Source organism: Lynx canadensis, chromosome D3, assembly GCF_007474595.2.
Source record: "Lynx canadensis isolate LIC74 chromosome D3, mLynCan4.pri.v2, whole genome shotgun sequence".
In the NCBI taxonomy this organism is placed as follows: domain Eukaryota; kingdom Metazoa; phylum Chordata; class Mammalia; order Carnivora; family Felidae; genus Lynx; species Lynx canadensis.
The window spans coordinates 23,549,643-23,568,557 of record NC_044314.2 but is presented as its reverse complement, the minus strand read 5'-3'; the positions used below and the strand labels follow the sequence as shown (position 1 = coordinate 23,568,557).

Genomic DNA, 18,915 nt, shown 5'->3' with positions numbered 1-18,915 from the left:
GGTTTCATAGATTGCAGGACATCGGTACTAGATTGGGGTAAGTGGGAGAATAAAGGCAAATGAGGAATTGATGGGATCTGCAGACAATTCATAATGAGTAGCTTGGCTGTCAAGGAGAGTAGAGAAGTAGAACAATCTTTGGGTCAAGGAGCATGTTTTAGTTTTAATTTTGGCTTCTTTGTTTTTATTTCAAGATTGGAGAGAATAGAGCTTTTTTGGATGTTGATAGAAAGCAGGCTGAAGATACTTGAAGAAGTGAGAGGCAAAACTGATGTAATCTGTTCCCAACAAGGTGGGGAGGAGAGGGGTCCATGGTACACGGGGCTGGGGTGAGCTTTTTGAGGCTGGAGCAAGAAGATGGGTGGAGACAGACAGGCAAAGGAATTAGTGGTGAGCAGGAACAGGTGTTCCTTCTGGTGGACCTCTGGTTGGTGTCCTCATGAATGGAGAGATGAGAGTCGCTGAAAGGGAAGAGCTGGGTAAATCTGTCTGAATTATGAGAGGTGTGAAGAAGGGATAAAATAATCATTGTGGGGGATGGAAGAGGACACTCACAACAGGCAGTAAGGGGAAAAAATCCAAGCTGTTTTGCTTGTCATTCACTTGTACAAATACTCCTTATTACCGCCATGCTGAATAAGACATATTTCCTGTCCTCGTGTTGCTCACTGGAGGTACAGCCATAACTATTGCCCATAGCTGAAATATGATTCATGTGGAAACAGGAGAATGCAGAGTGGACTATGGAAGAAAGGGGAGGCATCATCAAAAGGAAAGGCAGTCTGGGTGTTGGGAGGTGTTGGCACTGGTTATGAAAGGTTTTTCTGGAGGAAGAAACATCTGAGTGAGCTGAGAACAGAAAACTAAGAGTTATACAAAAACCTGGAGAGCTGGAGAAATTCCCAAGAGGTCAACAAGGGTGGAATCTAATGTGAAGGTGGGATGGGTAGTGGTAAGTGATGGGGCTGAAGGGCTGGACAGAGGCAGATCCTGGAGGCAGACTGGGTGTTAAGGAGCTCAAACTGCCTTCCATTGGTGTTCAGGAGTTAATGCTGGGCTCTTTGGAGGATAGCAGCAGGGTTTACCCTTTCAGTGGGTCACTAGCCATTGTGAAGAGAGACGTGGAGGAGCTGGGAGTGCAACCAGAAGAAGTCAGTTAGCAAGCTGTGGCAGTAGTCCAGATGAGAGGTGGATCAGATGACCTCCACTGTCCCTCCACCTTTGCGTTCTTCCCTGGAGATTAAACATTGCAGGCAGGAATTTCCCGTTGGTCAGACCTGGCTCACTTCCTGGTGCCTGGGCTGGGGAGAGGGGATTTCTACCACACTCAGACTGTCAGCAGAAAATGGAGCCTTGCCGCCCAGTAATCCCCCTAAAGCAGGGAAGTCCAGCCAAATAGAAAGTTTTCATTGTTATTGCTGAGTAGACAAAATAATGGCAGATGTCCACTATATTATTCATTCTATGACTTTCCTTTTCATGCAGCCATATGCTTTGCAGATTTTTTCATATTAGTAGGTATACATTTACCTCTTTCCTTCTACTGCAGCATGATTAAATTCTTTTTTTATTTTTATTTTATTTTATTTAAAAAAATTTTTAAACATTTATTCATTTTTGAGAGACAAGAGAGAGACACAGTGTGAGTGGTGGAAGGGCGGAAAGAGGGAGGCAAAATCTGAAGCAGGCTCCAAGCTCTGAGCTGTCAGCACAGAGCCTGATGTGGGGCTCGAACACACAAACCATGAGATCATGACCTGAGCTGAAGTCGGACACTCAACCGACTGAGCCACTCAGGCTCCCCAAGCGTGATTAAATTCTTAATAAATACATCTTAAACTCTGATTTGTCTGGATCTTCTGGACTTACCCAAGAAGGCATAACTCTGACTTTGATTCATTTAATTCCTAGATTTAGACCAAGGCCAGGCCAACTCTAGTGTCACAGCTCTGGCTACCGGGTGAATTGCAGTGCATCACACTCCATTTTTTTGAGTTTGTCTTCTAGATAGACACAGAAAACTTTGAGCCTGGATAGTCCCAATCCTGGGGCTCAAGATGTTCACCAGACTTCATCAAGTTTCTTCCTTCCTACAGAACATCTAGAAACTCTGTCCAGGCAATGATGTGGGGCAAGCACAGAGCTCATGTTTGTTCCCCCTCACCCAGGGATCACAATCCTTGGTTTCCTGGTGCCCAGTGTGTGAAAACTCCTGTCTTATGAATGTTGCACACATCAAACTAATGTAACATTGTGTGTCAACTAGACTCAAATAAAACACTGAAAAAAGAAAACTAAAAATGAAAAAACACCCAATTAGAAGGGAACACAGCTAGGAGCTACTGACTGACTATGTGATCAGAGGCAAATCAGCAAAACTCTTTAAGCCTCAGTTTCTTCATCCACAGAATGGGTAACAGTAACACCCATGCTCTCTCCGTACCTCAGAAGGTTATCGTGAGAGTGAAGTGGAAGAAGGATAACTGTTTGAAAAGCGACACGCTATTATAAAATGTGGCGGTTTGCTAGACTGTTGTTCAGGCTATCAGACCCGCTTCCCACCATCAACAGCTGAAGAACGTGACTATACACAATTTGCCACGCAGAAAAGTTTTTATTAGTTCATCTCCAACGTTACTATCTTTAAAATTACTGACTTTGGGATTGTATGTATCGATGGTCACAATTTTAAAACCTCAACGGTAGGACATATGGAAAAAGGATCCCTCTTTTTGTTTGTTTCTGGTGGGAGGGTAAATCTAGTCCCCTTACCTTCATCTTGGCTGGAGGTAGGATTCTCTTGTGCTGAATTACTGGTTTATGTAGCAACCTAATACTAATCTCATTGGAAAATTCAGACACCTTCCTTGTCTTCTTCTATTGTCCATGTAAATTGTATAAAACATCCATAACATGAAATGTCTATTCCATGAAAATATGGTAAACACCTTTCCAACTCTTTATAAATGTAAGGAGCTTTTTAGTTTGCCCGACACCAAATCTCTGTTGTAATAATTGCATACATCTCACATTTCATTTCAAATTAATGTACATGCTACTCAGGGTGCCTGGGTGGCTCAGTTGGTTGAGGGTCTGACTCTTGGTTTCAGCTCAGGTTGTCATCTCACGGTTCATGGTTCAAGCCCCATGTGGGACTTTACTCTGAGTGTGCAGCCTGCTTGGGATTCTCTCTCTCCCCCTCTTTCTGCCCCTCTACCCCCCTGAAAAAAAATAAATAAACTTGAAAAAATTACATGTTCTTCCTCATAAAGCAGGTCAGTACTTTTTCTCTGGATTCTCTTTCCCACATGATTATTCATTCAGTCAGTAAGTTTTGTCACTTCTGTTCCATCCCATCCTGTTCCACAGACACTTAAGGGGTATCTCTTACATGCCAGACCCTGGGTGCTGTGCTGTGGCTGCAAGAGGATGCTCCTATGTCCAGTGCTTTTCTTGTATCTTTGTATGAAGACGTGATGGGGTGGCTGAGACCTGTGACAATGACCGGTTTCGGGGTAGCACAAGGGAAGCCTGGGGCCTCCCTCTAGCTCTCAGCCCAGTTAAGCTCTTCAGCCAGGCCACATGTCCCTCGCCTTGCCTTTTGTGGGCCTGACCTGTCACTCGCCTTGTACTCCATCCACCCCACCTGTGCCAGAGTAACCCATAAGGTGGCATATTTGTCACACCCCCTGCCATCTTGTTTCTGTGCTGGTGTCCTCCAGCTTAAACAACGCTCTTTCAAACCTTCCCCCGCCAAGTCTCCTCTCTGAAAAAAATGCAGACTTCTGTGGCCTGGGGATCACGCTTGAATAGACAAATTCTGCTGGAGGAGTTTGTCTTTGTAAAGGCCAGGCAAAGCATGAAGAAGGTGAAGAACTCAGCAAAACCTCAGCAACACCCTTAGCTCTGGGCTGAGCCAGGTACAGATTCAACTGTCTTTGTGTCTGGTTTCTTTCACCATGGTCACTGGCTGCTCCTACTGTCAGCATGAGAGCTGGAAAGGGCACCTGCTGACCCTGTCACTCAGCTCCACGCACAACATCTGGGAAATGCTTGCCCCTTAGGTTAACTTTAGAAGTTTGATCTCTGTGGAAGAATGTATATAATCTCTCCTGATAGAAAATGATGTCATGTTTCTTTGTTTCATATTAGCAGATGAAAACTTGACTACATTGTATAACGATTTGATTGCTGAAAGTACTTACTCCTTCTATTCTCATTTCACAAATTTGTTTACATTGTGGCATATCTGTCCAATTGGCTCCACGTGTGAAATTAGTACACACAGGAGTATTTTGTTTCCAGCGCACATTCACTCTGTTCAGATAGCCGTACCCTAAATGTATCCTGGGAAACCACCCTCCCCCTGTCTCGGGAACAATATCCCCCTGGCTCCAGGGGCAGGGTGTGTGACTCAGACCCAGCCAATCAGAGCGCCGCAAACTTCTGGCCACATGGCCCCATCGGAGTCAATTTCCTGGAAGGACTAATAAAAGATACAAATAAAACAAATCATATGGAAAATGGCGATCCAACCACAGATGTAGAAGTGATAAAGATCATAAAAGCATATGTGGGTAACTGCATGACCAGATGCAAAGTTCGAATTACTAGACAAGTATAAAATGCACAAATCAGCACAAAAAGAAATAGGATATTTGAAAAAGACAATGATAACTTAACATAGAATGAGAAATAAAATTATTCCTTCTTGTCCCAATACAAAAATCAGAAAACAAAAGCCAAACGAAAAAAACAAAAAGAAAAAGATCTAAGCTTACCCTTGCCTTGCCTTTTGTGGGCCTGACCTGTCACTTGTCCTGCACTCCATCCACCCCACCTGTGCCACAGTAACCCGTGAGGTGGCATTTGTGTCACACCCCCTGCCGTCTTGTTTCTGTGCCGATGTCTTCCAGCTTAAACGAGGCTCTTTCAAACCTCCCTCCCCGCACCCCGCAAGTCTCCTCTCTGAAGAAAAGAGTAAATACAAACTTCTGTGCCCTGGGGATCATGCTTGAATAGACAAATTCTGCAAAATTGCAAAACAAATGTTTAAGTGAATCCTTGTTTTTTGTCTTTAAATGATATAAAGCATTTGAATTTCATAACACACTTCTGATCGTTTAGTGTAATCATCTTAAAATGATTTTTGGTTAAGTTTTTCAATATCTGCATATACCCCACCACCACTTTTAAAAGATTACTTTTTAATTTTTTAAAAGTTTATTTATTTTGAGAGAGAGAGAGTGGCAGAGAGAGAATCCCAAGCAGGCTTTGCACTGTCAGTGCAGAGACTGATATGGGGCTTGAACTGATGAACTGTGAGATCATGACCTGAGCTGAGATCAAGAGTCAGATGCTTAACTGACCGAACCACTCAGGCGCCCCTTTAAAAGATTTGATCCCTTAAAAATATGCCCCTAGTTTCTTCTATGGCTTCTTATATTCTCTGGACTGCAAATGTGCATTCCCAACGACACGGTAACTCTGAGAAGCTGAACTTAAAGAATTAACAAACCAAAATTCTTGGCCTGGCTGGCAGGGCCTCCAGCAAGCTGCCGTTCTGACTGCTAAATTGTCTTCTCCAAACCCAGCTCCTCAGACATGCCCCGTCAGGGTGGTCAGGCCGCCCACCATACTCCCCCATGGTGGCAGTCCCCTGACCTTCAAGGGTGTGGTTTGCCTCCCACAAAGGCCCGTCAATTTGGGCCCATACGGCTGTTCCCCACGGTTTGATCTCATCACAGGGGTAGGTTAGGGCACCAGCAGGTTTTCTTTCTGTCTCTTCTTCCCTTCCCTTTCTTCCCTTTCTAGCTTCCTAGTTTTTCTTTTCTGCCCTCTCTTCACTTCCTTCCTCCTCTCCCTCTTCCTTCCTCTCCTCTTCTTTACAGAAAAAATCAGTACAAGTGTTCACCTTTTGAAAACTTGATGAAATCATTCCTACTGCTCTTCCCTATTTGCTCTGCCATGACAGCGTAGGATGACCATACTTCCCAGGGTCCTAGGTTCACCTGCCATCCTGGCATAGTTATTACTGTTTCTCCTTTGACTCTCAAAAATGTGTGGGTTTGGATGATGGGCTATATCACTACCTTACTGTCATGTGAACCAGTTCCTGCGAAATACGTTGGTGGAGTTGGGAACATTGATCTATGGGTCGTGACCCCACACACCCTCCAAGCACCTAGCACTGAATCTCACAAAGAGCGGCAGAGACTGGATGAATCGGTTGAAAGTGATTCTTTTTCCATCTGTCCTACTGTTGAGGTTTTAAAATTGTGACCATCGATACATACAATCCCAAAGTCAGTAATTTTAAAGATAGTAACGTTGGAGATGAACTAATAAAAACTTTTCTGCGTGGCAAATTGTGTATAGTCACGTTCTTCAGCTGTTGATGGTGGGAAGCGGGTCTGATAGCCTGAACAACAGTCTAGCAAACCGCCACATTTTATAATAGCGTGTCGCTTTTCAAACAGTTATCCTTCTTCCACTTCACTCTCACGATAACCTTCTGAGGTACGGAGAGAGCATGGGTGTTACTGTTACCCATTCTGTGGATAAAGAAACTGAGGCTTAAAGAGTTTTGCTGATTTGCCTCTGATCACATAGTCAGTCAGTAGCTCCTAGCTGTGTTCCCTTCTAATTGGGTGTTTTTTCATTTTTAGTTTTCTTTTTTCAGTGTTTTATTTGAGTCTAGTTGACACACAATGTTACATTAGTTTCACGCGTACAGCTTAGTGACTTGACAAGTTTATATATTATGGGATGTTCACCATAGGTATAACTGCCATCTGTGGTGTTTCATCACTATCACAGCGTCGGTGACTGTATTTCTTATCCTGTGCCTTTCATCCCATGACTTATTCAGTCCATAACTGGAAGCCTGTATCCTTCTCTCCCCTTCACCCAATTCACTCAACCCTCCGCCCCCTCCCTGCTGGCAACCATCAGTTTGTGCTCTGTATCTACAGGTCTGATTCTGCTTATTTATTTATTCGTGTATTTGTTTGTTTTAGATTTCACTTATGAGTGGAATCATACGATATTTCTCTTTCTCAGTCTGACTTATTTCAGTCCGCGTAACACCTCTAAGTCCAACGATGTTGTCGCAAATAGCACGATCTCCTCCTTTTTTTTTATGGCTGTATAAACCAGGTGTTCTATTATTTCAGCATAGGCTGAGATAAAAGAGAAACTCCCCTGTTTTAGTAGTTTGAGAAAATAAAAGCTTACTTCTCACATCAAATCTGCTCTGAAATAGCAGCCTCCTTCCACTTGTAGCTATGTCACTTGGGGTATCAGAATTCCCAGCTTACCAAAGCAGGAGGGCTTTGATGGAGAAGGTCCCTAGATCTTAATGCCTCAACTTGGAAGAACACCAGGTATTTCTTCCCATAGCTATTCATCAGAACAAGACACATGGCCCAGACCCAAAGTGTAAAAAAGACTGAGATTGTAGAGGAGCCCATGGAAGATATGGTGACCACTGACTGTTTCTGTCCTAGCCACCCACATGTAAATCATCTGAGAAGTCTTTAATGAACACACACATCCAGTGAAATACCGTATTGTTTGAAACTTGCTTTAATATACTGTAAAGAAAAAAGTGTGTGCAGGACGGAAAGATAAAAGAAAATTGGCAAAATGCTGTTAACTACTGGAGGTGAGTGATGAAAATATAGGAATTCATGATATTATTCTACTTTGGGGTACCTTTCCATTATATTAAAAAAAAATTTTTTTTAACGTTTATTTATTTTTGAGACAGAGAGAGACAGAGCATGAACGGGGGAGGGTCAGAGAGAGGGAGACACAGAATCCAAAACAGGCTCCAGGCTCCGAGCTGTCAGCACAGAGCCCGACGTGGGGCTCGTACTCACGGACCGCGAGATAGTGACCTGAGCCGAAGTCGGCCGCTCAACCGACTGAGCCACCCAGGCGCCCCGACCTTTCCATTATTAAAAATATAAAAAAATAAAATAAGAATCACTGATCCAAGGAGCCCTTCTTCTGTATATCTGAGGTGAGACTTGGATATGAATATTTTACAAAAGCAAGAATATGTATAGTATATATATCTAATAGCTCTTAGACTTTTTAGTTCATGAATAATGGATTTTCATTATTTGTGTTCTGATTCCATGTTGGGTATCCCTTAACCTTGAGTCTTTTCAATACTGGTGGTATCGAGGTGGTCTTTGTGATATTGTCACAAAATAAGTGTTCCTTTCCCATGAAGAAAAGAAAAAACAAACAAACAAACAGCAACCCAGCTCTGCTAAGGTCAGAATATTCAGTCCTCTCCATTCTGTGTTTTGGAAAGTAGATAATGTGGTGGTTCAAAAGGGCAACAGATCCTGTGTAGTTTTTGCTGTCAAGACTGGGCACTATTCCCCTACCCTTGGCTTTGGACTGGCCTTGTGGCTGCTTCGATTGATAGAATGCTGCAGAAGGGACGGTGTGAAGTTCTAAGTGTGGACCTAGGTTTCTGTTCTCACCCCTTAGTAATCAGCTGCCCTGGGAAGAAGCCCTGTCCAGCTTGTTAGGGTTGGGTGACCCTCCCTGACAGCCATACCAAACCTCGGACATGTAAGGGAAACCACATGGATCCAACAGCTGTGGTTGAGCCTCCAGACACCTGCATGTACATGAGTGACCCCGAGAACAATAGAAGAACCACCCCTCCAATCCCAGTTCGAACTGTTGACCCCATAGAATCATGAGCAAATAAAATGGCTGTTATTTTTCACCTACTAAGTGTTAATGGTTTGCCATGCAAGCATATGATAGTGTTATACCCACAGACCCTCAAGTCACTGGTTAAGACTTTAAAATGTGTTTTATTGTTTATTTGTTGAAGGTTTTTCTTTTTTCAATTCTTGAAAATCTCTAGGCTGCACATCTTAGAGATGATAAGAGCTGAGTGTCAGAAGTCTCAGACTTAAAAATATATATCAAATTGTATTTCCCTCCAAGGAGAACTTGTGTCCTTTATTCACTCAGCTTTAGTTTTATCTACTTTTATGACATCTGAATTGCACTAAGATGTGATTTAATTTGGAGCTTGGAAGAGAGTTTACATTGGCATTGGGGGAGTTTTCCTGAGAGATAAACTTTCAAGGAAACACATTGTAATTCAAAGGAAAGTGTATCTCAAACTAGTGCGATTTCAAAAACAACAGAATTCTTCAGTAAGTGAAGCATTAACCAATTCCCCAGATGCTGTTGATGATATTTATCTCTTCTGGGATTAACTCAAGAGCCCCATGAGAAAGGGATAATATTAGTTATTTACTACAGAGGTGATGAAAACAGAACTGAATGGAAAAAACTGGTTGATTTGTGCTAGTTTCTTACTGTGGCAGTTGGGAGAGGTATAATGTTCTGCAAAATTACACCAAGGACCTAGATTTTAATGAAGCACATCTTCCCTTCCCTTATATCAATCCTCACTGGGTCACACAGAGAAACCACTGCTTCCCAACTATTCTGTTCTGAGTCTCTTTGCATTAGGAGACATTTGAATGAGAAACTTGTGTTCCAGATAAAGCTACATGTGTGTCCTAAACCAGATTAAAGCCATCATGAATCCCTGAACTGTACCGGTGAGTCTGAACATGCTTGAGAATGATTTGCTAAACTTCTGTTTTTAAAGTTAAGGTGCCTTTGCTACAGTTTGTATCTTGCCTATGAGAGCCAGTCTAAAAAAGAATCATGAATTAAAAGGTATCACTTTGGGGAGTACCTTTCATCTTCAAAATGCTCACTATATCTAGCAGAGTTTACAATCCAGAATCTTTGACCCCTAGATAATCATTTTCAAAGTGTATTTTAACCAAGAATAACTATTTTTCCCTGTCTCCAAAAGCCTATATTAAATTTATGTTTTAAGTGATGTCGCTCACATCTTTTCTACTAAAAAAAGGCATGAATGACAAGAAAGGTACTTGCCAGGAGAGAAGGCTAAGCACTATGTGAAGGTTCGGATGGCAAAGACAGGCAACTCATTCAAACCTGAAAGCCTCCTGACAAAGACAGCACCTGAAGCCGCAGGAAGCCTTTCAAGAGAAATAAAGAGGATTTTGAGGAGCTGCCTCTGTGTGCAGGGCCCTGAACCCAGGGCTGCTGTTGACTCCAAAAATAATGAGGAACAGTCCCGTTCTCAGGAGCTTACCATCTACATGGTCATGGAAGGCACAATGCATCTGGAAAGTTAAGAGCAATGGAAGAGGGAAATAGATACACAGGACAGATATGAGACATCACAATGGTGAATGATAGATGTGAAATGAGCATATGGCACATGCTCTAAGAACTCAGATGGAGCCATGATTGTGGAAAACTGGACCCGAGGGAAGATCATACATACACAGCCAGGACACTTTTTGGATCCCAAAGAATGGGCAGGATTTGGAAAAGCTGAAAGGGATGGGGGAGGTAATCTGGTTTGGAACCGGATAGAGAAATTGGTATGTGAGATGACAAAGGAAAGAGGCAACACAGCATATGGTATGGAAGCACATTTTTGGAGCCTGTGAGTAGAAGAGTTGAATTAGAACAGAATGAAGCTGTATGCTGATGGATTGTTGAGTGATGAGCAGTCTTTGAGCCTGACCGTGGAAGCCCTTTGTTGTCAAGACAGTTCATCTAGATTCTCTTGGTAACTGGGATCTCAGATAAATCTTTGGGTGTCTTCAAACATTTGTGAGGATGGCCAAGAGACTAAGGACTATGTGAGGTCTTAATGAATGGAGAGACACTTTCCTTTTTTGTGTGTTAAAAAAATTAAGTTAACTTATTTATTTTAGAGAGAGAGGGAGAGCGAGCATGAGCGGGGGAGGGCCAGAGAGAAGGAGAGAGAGAATCCCAAGCAGGCTCCATGCTGTCAGCACAGAGCCCGATGCAGGGCTCAAACTCATGAACCACGAGATCATGACCTGAGCTGAAATCAAGAGTCAGATACTTAACTGACTGAGCCACCAGGTGCCCTGAGGACACTTCCCTAAGAGTTACAAGCTGAAATGAGATGTGCCACTCTTTTTACCTTTGGACTGAAAAAGTGGTTAGAAGCCCAGCCAGTTTATTTAATTGGTCAGGCCAAGAATCTTTACATACCAAAATAGGAGCTTGGCTGTATAATCTAGTCAGGTTTCTCTTCTATAAAACTGAGCATAAAGAAATTAAATACTAATTTTCCACCACTTTTTTATGTGTGCATCCAAAGTTGAAACTCAACATATCTAACATTCAGCAAGTAATATATTACATATGTTATGTGTGATACATGGATAAAATGAGCATATTATAATATTGCTTATTGAGTGACTTAAAATGAGGTGCAAATTGCTCATCACATCGTTCTAATAATTTCCAAGTAATTTGTTGGTAATCAGAAACGGTGATTATAAGCTTTTGTTTGAAGTGACTGTCATCCAAAAAAATAATGCCTGTCTGGGCCTCGATTTGATGAAGGGAAGTGCGGCCAAGTATTTCAAAATGACTTCACTGAACTGTGAGTCATCGTGTCCTTGGTGCCCAGATGCTTTGTGGCAGCCAGAGGCAGCCGGGTGCTCAGGCTGTGCTTTGTGACTTGGTACACACCTGGGTGCCAGAGCTTTCCGTGGGGCCTGGACCTGGAGGTCCTGTGTCCAGGCTTCAGTGACACTGCTGCCTTCCCACCGAAGCTGCCCCTCGGAGCGGGAGGCGGAGGCGTGTAGGCCCCTCCTTCCTCATGCCCGCCAGCTGGTGTGAGCCTCACTGTCATTAGGGTTGTGTTTAAGGATGTCGCATGAGAAGTGCTAGTGGCAGGGCTCTTCATCTTCTGGGCAATGAGGGCTCCCATCCCTGTTACACTTTCAGTAGGAAGCATCTCTGCCTGCAACCCCTCCAGGCGCAGTAAGAGAGGACTCAGACATAGGTGGAGTTTCTTAAGTAAATGTTAGCAAAAATATGCAAAAGGATGAGTATACACGATTTTAGCAGTAGAGAGATCATCTCTGTCCTAGGAGACGAGAATGCAGACTGGATGAGCTATAGTCTTTTTAGAAGGTGGTCACCATTTTTTTTTTCAATTAGGAAACTCAGTCAGTATGTTCCAAACTCAGTCAGCTATAAGCATGTACAGAAAATGGAATATGGTTTTCTACATAGAATATCTCGAGTGACTCTGTCATCTTTATAAAATTCCAAGTGAAATAACACTCTTTGGATATTGTTTATATGAAAACTTGGACAAAGTAGACCCTTTTGGCTATAAATGTCAAGAACAGGTGCCCTGGCAGGTAAAGGCAGATAAGCAGCCTCCATGTCATTGTTCTATAACCATAAAGTCTATTACTGTCTGGGCACACTAACTATTGTTAATTTTTGAGTTAGATAGTCAAGGATTATGGCAGAGAGTTTCAAGCCCTAAAGTGCCTTGTGATCGCTTATTGAAGGTACCCCCAGAGACTCTGATTCAGCTAGGAAGGACTGGAATCTTTATTTTTAGCAAATGCCTAAGGCATTCTGGTACCCATGTGACTCTATACTATTTACCTTAAGAAACACCAAACTAGGGCTTTATGTTTCAGGAGATCATAACTGCTGATCTCTTGAATGAAGGAGGGAAGGATTAGGGTGAAGGGCAGAGGGGAGATACACATGGTATTCTTGGTAGTTAAATCAAGAAATGAAAACCTCAGTGAGTAGCTTCTCTCTTTCTAAAAACTGCTCCAAAATGCCATGGTTCTCTAGAAGCTGTACCAAACAGGAAGCTACTGTGGGTAATTCCTTACAAATTTATAATCAGATTAAGGCAGAGGTCATTATGATAGAGACAGCAGGCAGGGAGTGTGCAGGGGTGGTGTGGTATCATCCTGCCATTCTCTTACCTCCAAAGCTATTATCGTTTACGAATGAAATGAGCACACTGCCAATTCTGACTCCAGGTCATTAACCAAGGAGGTAAATTTAATAAAATCCCAGACTAATCCAGACAATTGGTGGCCAACTAGGAACTTTCTCATCATGTTCTTAAATTATATTCACTGTTGCAACATGCTGACGGATTCAAAATCAATTATCATGCTGGAGAATACTATGCATGAGTCAGAAGAAATGAGCTAGATTTGCATATGGCAACATAGAGAGATCTCCAAAACAAAGGAGTGAATACAAAAATAAGGTACAGAATAAGATAGATAGTGAAATACCATTTACGGATATAACATGCATCGTATTCAGTGCTACCTGTTTTCCAAGCGGAACACATGTCTAAGTGATAGTAGATATACGTGCATTAAATAGACTAAAGCAAGTGCCTATGTCAGAGGAAGGCAGATGGAGACTGGTGGTGAGGGATAAAGGAGAAAACAAACCAGACCAGCACCTTGTCACAGATCAGTGCTGACTGTGGATCTCGAATTGAGAAGTGGGATAGACTCAGTTCTCGGCCTCTTAGGAACAAAAGGAAAAATGTTAAAGACTCGACATCTGCCCTGAGGAATTGCAAATTTGGTAGGAGTCACATGTGTGAAATAAATAAGACATTATATATTCATGAGTTAGATAGGAAGTACTACGATAGCTGAGAGAGTATAGAGAAAAAAGAAAAAAAATGACAAAACTTTAAGACAAAACAAAAAAAAGAGGAAAAGGCAAATGTTCTGTGGTGTCTGCCGATGGTCCTCAGAGGCATTCCACGGTGTGGCCGTCTTTGGAAGTTCCTTATTTTCATCATTTTCCAACGGTCTCCAGGAACCAACATTAGTCTAGATCTCCCAATCCTGTCGCAGTTCCCAAGGACTGTCGTGTTTTACTTCATTCTTTTCCATATGCATCAGAGATATGATTGAACTTTGCTTAAATGAGGAAAATGTTATGTTAACCTAATTTCATTTATTTCTTCTTCTTTTTTTTTGTACTGATTTTTTATATGAATTTTGAATATAGGTCACACACCATGTTACAGTGGTTTCAGGCATATAACATAGTGACTCGACAAGTTTATACCTTATGCTATGCTCACAAGCATAGCTACTATCTGTCCCCATACAACACCGTTACAATATCACTGGCTATATTCCTCATGCCGTGCCTTTTTTATTCCTGTGACTTACTCATTCTATAACTGGACCCCTCTCTCTCCCACTCCCCTCCCTGGCTCTGTGAGGTCAGGCAATATTTGCAAAAATTTCCAATACCGAAGTGTGCTCTCCTATTGAACATCAGTTAAGGTGATGTTAACTGCTGGAGTAGATGTGCTCCCCCATATCAGAGGCTTAAAAGTGATGTCACAGTACAATGATGGTTCTCCTGGATTGCTGGCTCTCCTCCGCGCAGTGACTCAGAAACCCAGTTTCGTCAGTCGTGAATCTGTGCCATGTTATACACATGAATCTCAATCTGCCCTGGGAGCCTTTTCTGCTCCAGCCAGGTAGAAGAGGAAAGAAGATGCAAGATTATGTTTGAATATTTTTGATTGTCCAGGATTGGAGGAAGCATTATGTTACTTCTTATTCCCAGACCATTGACGAGAGTTCAGTTGTAGAACTGTCAGGAAGGCTGGGAAAGGTAAATATATTTGTATGCTCAGATACATGGGGAGATGGGTCTGCTGAATAACTTCTATGTATTTGTTTATTTGCTTGTTTGTTTCTTTATTTACATCCATCTCTTATTCATAAGAGGTGTAGAAATGGGGACTGATAAAGGTAATGGGAAATATACCTTTGATTCCACTTGATATATTTGATGTGTTTAACCAGAAGTTGGGCAGAGAATCTGTGCCTTTTGAAAGTCTTCCTCATCAACATTCACTGACCATAAAATGAAGAAAGTTTCATGGACAGAACAGCTGTATGAATTAGAAGGTCTAGTAATCCTTCACTAGAAAACATATTCTTGTATGTGCCCCACAGGGGTAGTACTCAGCGTTACCCCTCTCCTCCCTTCAGCTGCCTTTCTGACTCCTCTGAGCCAGCATCTAGATGTCTGAATCTTCCAGCCTTGGCCAAAGTTTTTAGATTTGACCCCGAGCTGCCCACACCTTTGAGACTTGCCTGACTCTTTATGCCTCAGCTAATTCCTTTGGCCTCCACTTCTTGACGGCCTGAATTTCTCTGCCTACTTGTTTCAACCCAGGCTGTGCCTGTGTGAACTTTCCTTTTAACTTGTGTGAGTCAATAACGGGCTGTCTCCTGAGACATAGCTACATTCTGGGTTGCGCTAGAAGTCCTGCTTATACTATAAATCCTTACATAAGACTTATTATATAAGTCCTGCTGAGCACTATTTTGTTGTTCTCTTCATCTCAATGTGATTATGGTATATACTATTTGCTGGGATTCCTATGTGAAATCACTACAAAAGAGCTGAATATTTTATCCTACATATATTTGCCCTTGATGAGAAAAGTGCTGAGTCATCTAGGTAGTTCAAGTAAAAATTTGAATTTGAATCATGAAAGGAAGTTCTCCTGGGGACATTTGCTCCAGTGTTTCTGCCGCGCATTCAGAAATTTGCTCATCATATTTGGTAACTGTTCAAAATTCTCTGGAGGGAACTGAGACAAGTTTTCAACATAGGAAAATTCATGTGACTGAGTATAAACTTTATTTCTTTGGCCAGCCTGGCGTCTACAATATGTGCAGCCCAGTAATCAATTCATGATACAAATATTGATAATATATCTCTTTCTTACACATTTGCATGAACTAATCAATCATATATAGTGCAATAATTTCTTTGTCTTTGGTTGATAAAGGTTAGGTACCGGTAAACAATAGCCTGTGGGTCAAATTCAGCCCCATGCCTGTTCTGGTAAAGTTTTACTGGAACACAGCAATACTTATTTCTTCACATATTATCTGTGGCTGTTTTCACGCTATGGTGGCAGAACAGAGTAGTTGTAACAGAGGCTGGACGGTCCTCAAAGTCTGTAATATTTAGTCTCCCGCCCTTCGCAGAAAAAATTTGCCTGCTCTCACTTTAGCAGAATATATTGAAAGCATATGATTCCTAACACTGAGCAGACGGCCAATAAATGAGTTTTCTATTCCAATCTTCCTTTGCTTATATTATTTCTTCTACCTGGAATGCTGTGACTCTTCAATCATTTCTTTCTTTATTCACAAGTATTCATCATGTGCCTGTTATGTGGCAGGCACTGCTTTGGTGCTGGGATAGTGTAGATAACAGAATCGACTGTCTTCATGGACCTCACATTCTACTGGGGTGGGGAGACACAAGCGGATGTACAACATCATGTCTCCTCCTGATTCATGCTGTGAAAGTAAATAAAGCAGGTACAGAGGTCTCTCTGCCTGTTTAATTCGTATTCAACCCCAAAGTCTTGCAAAGCCCAACTTCCTTCACGAGATCATCCTTGGTCTCCCCATTTGCTCATTGCCTCTTTCCCTCTCTGTAAAGTCCCAGCTCTTTTTATTTGGTATTTTTAAGGCATTTATGTCATTCTACCATCAACTGGAGCTCTTTGTTGATGTTTTTCTTCTCCACCATAGGTTGCGAGGCCACCATAGATTGTGAGGTCATAACAATGAGGCAATTTTTTAAATTTCTCAACAGCAACTAACACGGTGTCTGAAAATTGCTAGGAAATCAGTATATACCAAAATACGGATCTACCAATGGAGGTTTGTAGTACACAACATTTTCATGCGTCCGCGTCTCAGTCTGTAGTCTTCCCGAGTTTGTGACCATCACTGTGACCCATCATCATGTGCAATGGAAAGAGGGACTTTCCCATATTTTCAGAAGCTGGGATCTCTTCAGGAATTAACTACACCCACAAGTCCATTTGGGCCATAAGATTTATCTTTTCTCTTGATAAAGAAATGAGATAACTTTTTCTTAATTGATTACACCCTGAATTTACCCCAGTAAGAGGGAAAAATTCAACCTGGCTCTGCAGGTTGACCTCGCCACGGCCCCGGGAGCAGTGACATCGGGTAGCTCCACGCCCAGGCCTGCAGCCTGCGAGGGTGGCTGGGTGCTTCAAGAGGATCAGGAGAACATCAACCCGGAGAAGGCGGAGCCCGCGCAGCAGCCTCCCGCCCGGGCCGGGAACCCACGCCTCCCAGCACCACCGTAGAGCGCAAGACAGGATGGGTTGCACCTCTTAAGGATCTTCCTCTAAATGATGAGCATGCACCTGTTCCTCCCTGGAAAGCCAACAGTCAACAGCCTGCCCTTACCATTCACGTGGATGAAGCAGAAGAAGAGACACAAAAGAGGCCACCTCCATCTAGAAACAAAACAGGACATGAAAATGTCTTGGCTTTTAGCTCAGCTATTACTTTATCAGGGCCAAGAAAACTGCTGGTACCCCTTCATTATCCAGTGGGTGGTAGTTCTGAGTCACCACATACTATGGGCAAGTTGCACTAGAAGACAAAAGCCAGTGGGTGTTCCTGAAGTGACAGGCAGCCGTGAGGACATTCACACATACCTTAGGGAAGTGGAGGTTAAATGTAAGCCTGAAGTGGGCTACATGAAGAAACAGCCAGACGTCACTAACAGTAGGAGGGCTATGCTTGTGGACTGGTCCATCAACGTAGGAGAAGAATGTAAACTACAGAATGAGACCCTGCATTTGGCTGTAAACTACATTGCTGGGTTCCTTTCGCCCATGTCGGCTCGGCGTCGGCAGGAAAATTTCAGCTCTCAGTGGTACCGCTGCTGTGCTGTTAGCCTCCAAGTTTGAAGAAATCCACCCCAGAAATAGAGTCTGTGCACATCACAAGTGATACCTGTACCAAGAAACCAGCCCTGAGGACGGAGCACCTAGTTATGAAGGTACTTTGCTTTTGACCTAGCTACACCAAGACTTTTTCTTACCTGATGCTTTCTGCACCAGCAGTCTGCAAACCACAAAGTTGAAAGTTTGGCGATGTTTTTGGGAGAATTAACTTTGATGGATGCTGACCCACACCTAAAGTATTTGCCATCAGTGATTGCTGGAGGGGGCTTTCATTTAGCACTCTACAGTCACAAGACAAAGCTGGCCCGAAACTTTAGTTCCAAAGACTAAAGATATATACCCTGGAAGGTCTCCATCCCTGTCTCGTGGACCTTCACCAGATCTACCTCAGAGGACTACAGCATGCACAACAGTCCATAAGAGGAAAGGACTTCTGTTCAAAGTATCCTGGTGTTTCTCTTCTGGAGCCACCAGAGACACTAAATGTGTAGCAGTGAAGACTGCCTTTGTTTTCTATGATGTAAATAACTCATTGTATATGGTGTCCAGGTTTTCTAAGGTTTTAAGTTTATAATCATGTCTAAATACAGAAGTTATTTATAAGGCCAAGTACAAATTATGGTATGCATTACATTTTAAATGGTTTTAATTTGTATCTTTTGTACATGTAACTATCTCAGATATTTGGCTAATTTTAAGTGATTTTGCTAAAGTATTAATGATGCCAGCTGTCATCATAATGGGAATTAGTAAATGGATTTGGGGAATTTGAAAAAAAAGGAAGAAAGGGAAGAAGTTGAAACAAGTAGTTACCAAACAGGTAATTAGATGAGAAATTCTTGGCTTTCTGTTGCTGTGTTAAAACACACACACACATATGCGTGCACACACACACACACACACACACCCTTCAGAGCTCATGGGCTGGTCTGTTGGGAAGAAAATAGGTTACTTTGTTGGAAAGAAACCAGCACTGGCAGTTGCATTAATCAGTGCTTAGAGATCAGCCAATTTCTCCCATGCGTGGGATGAATGGGGTTATTCAGGAAAGGGCATCTGGGCAGGAAATGGAGGAGTTGTAGCTAACAGAGCCAGGCTAGCCCCTGAGAGTGGAAGGGAGATCTGTCATCAGAACAAATGAGCATCAGCGAGGTGAGGGAGAGGCCAAAGGTGCTTCTAGAAGGTGAGTGAGAAAGAAATGAAAGGTTGCA

At 42.5% G+C, this 18,915-nt stretch overlaps 1 pseudogene; it reads left to right on the top strand.

Moving 5' to 3' along the window:
* The first annotated feature begins 959 nt into the window (after window positions 1-959).
* On the top strand, window positions 960-18,195 carry LOC115528006 (annotated as a pseudogene).
* The last annotated feature ends 720 nt before the right edge of the window (window positions 18,196-18,915 follow it).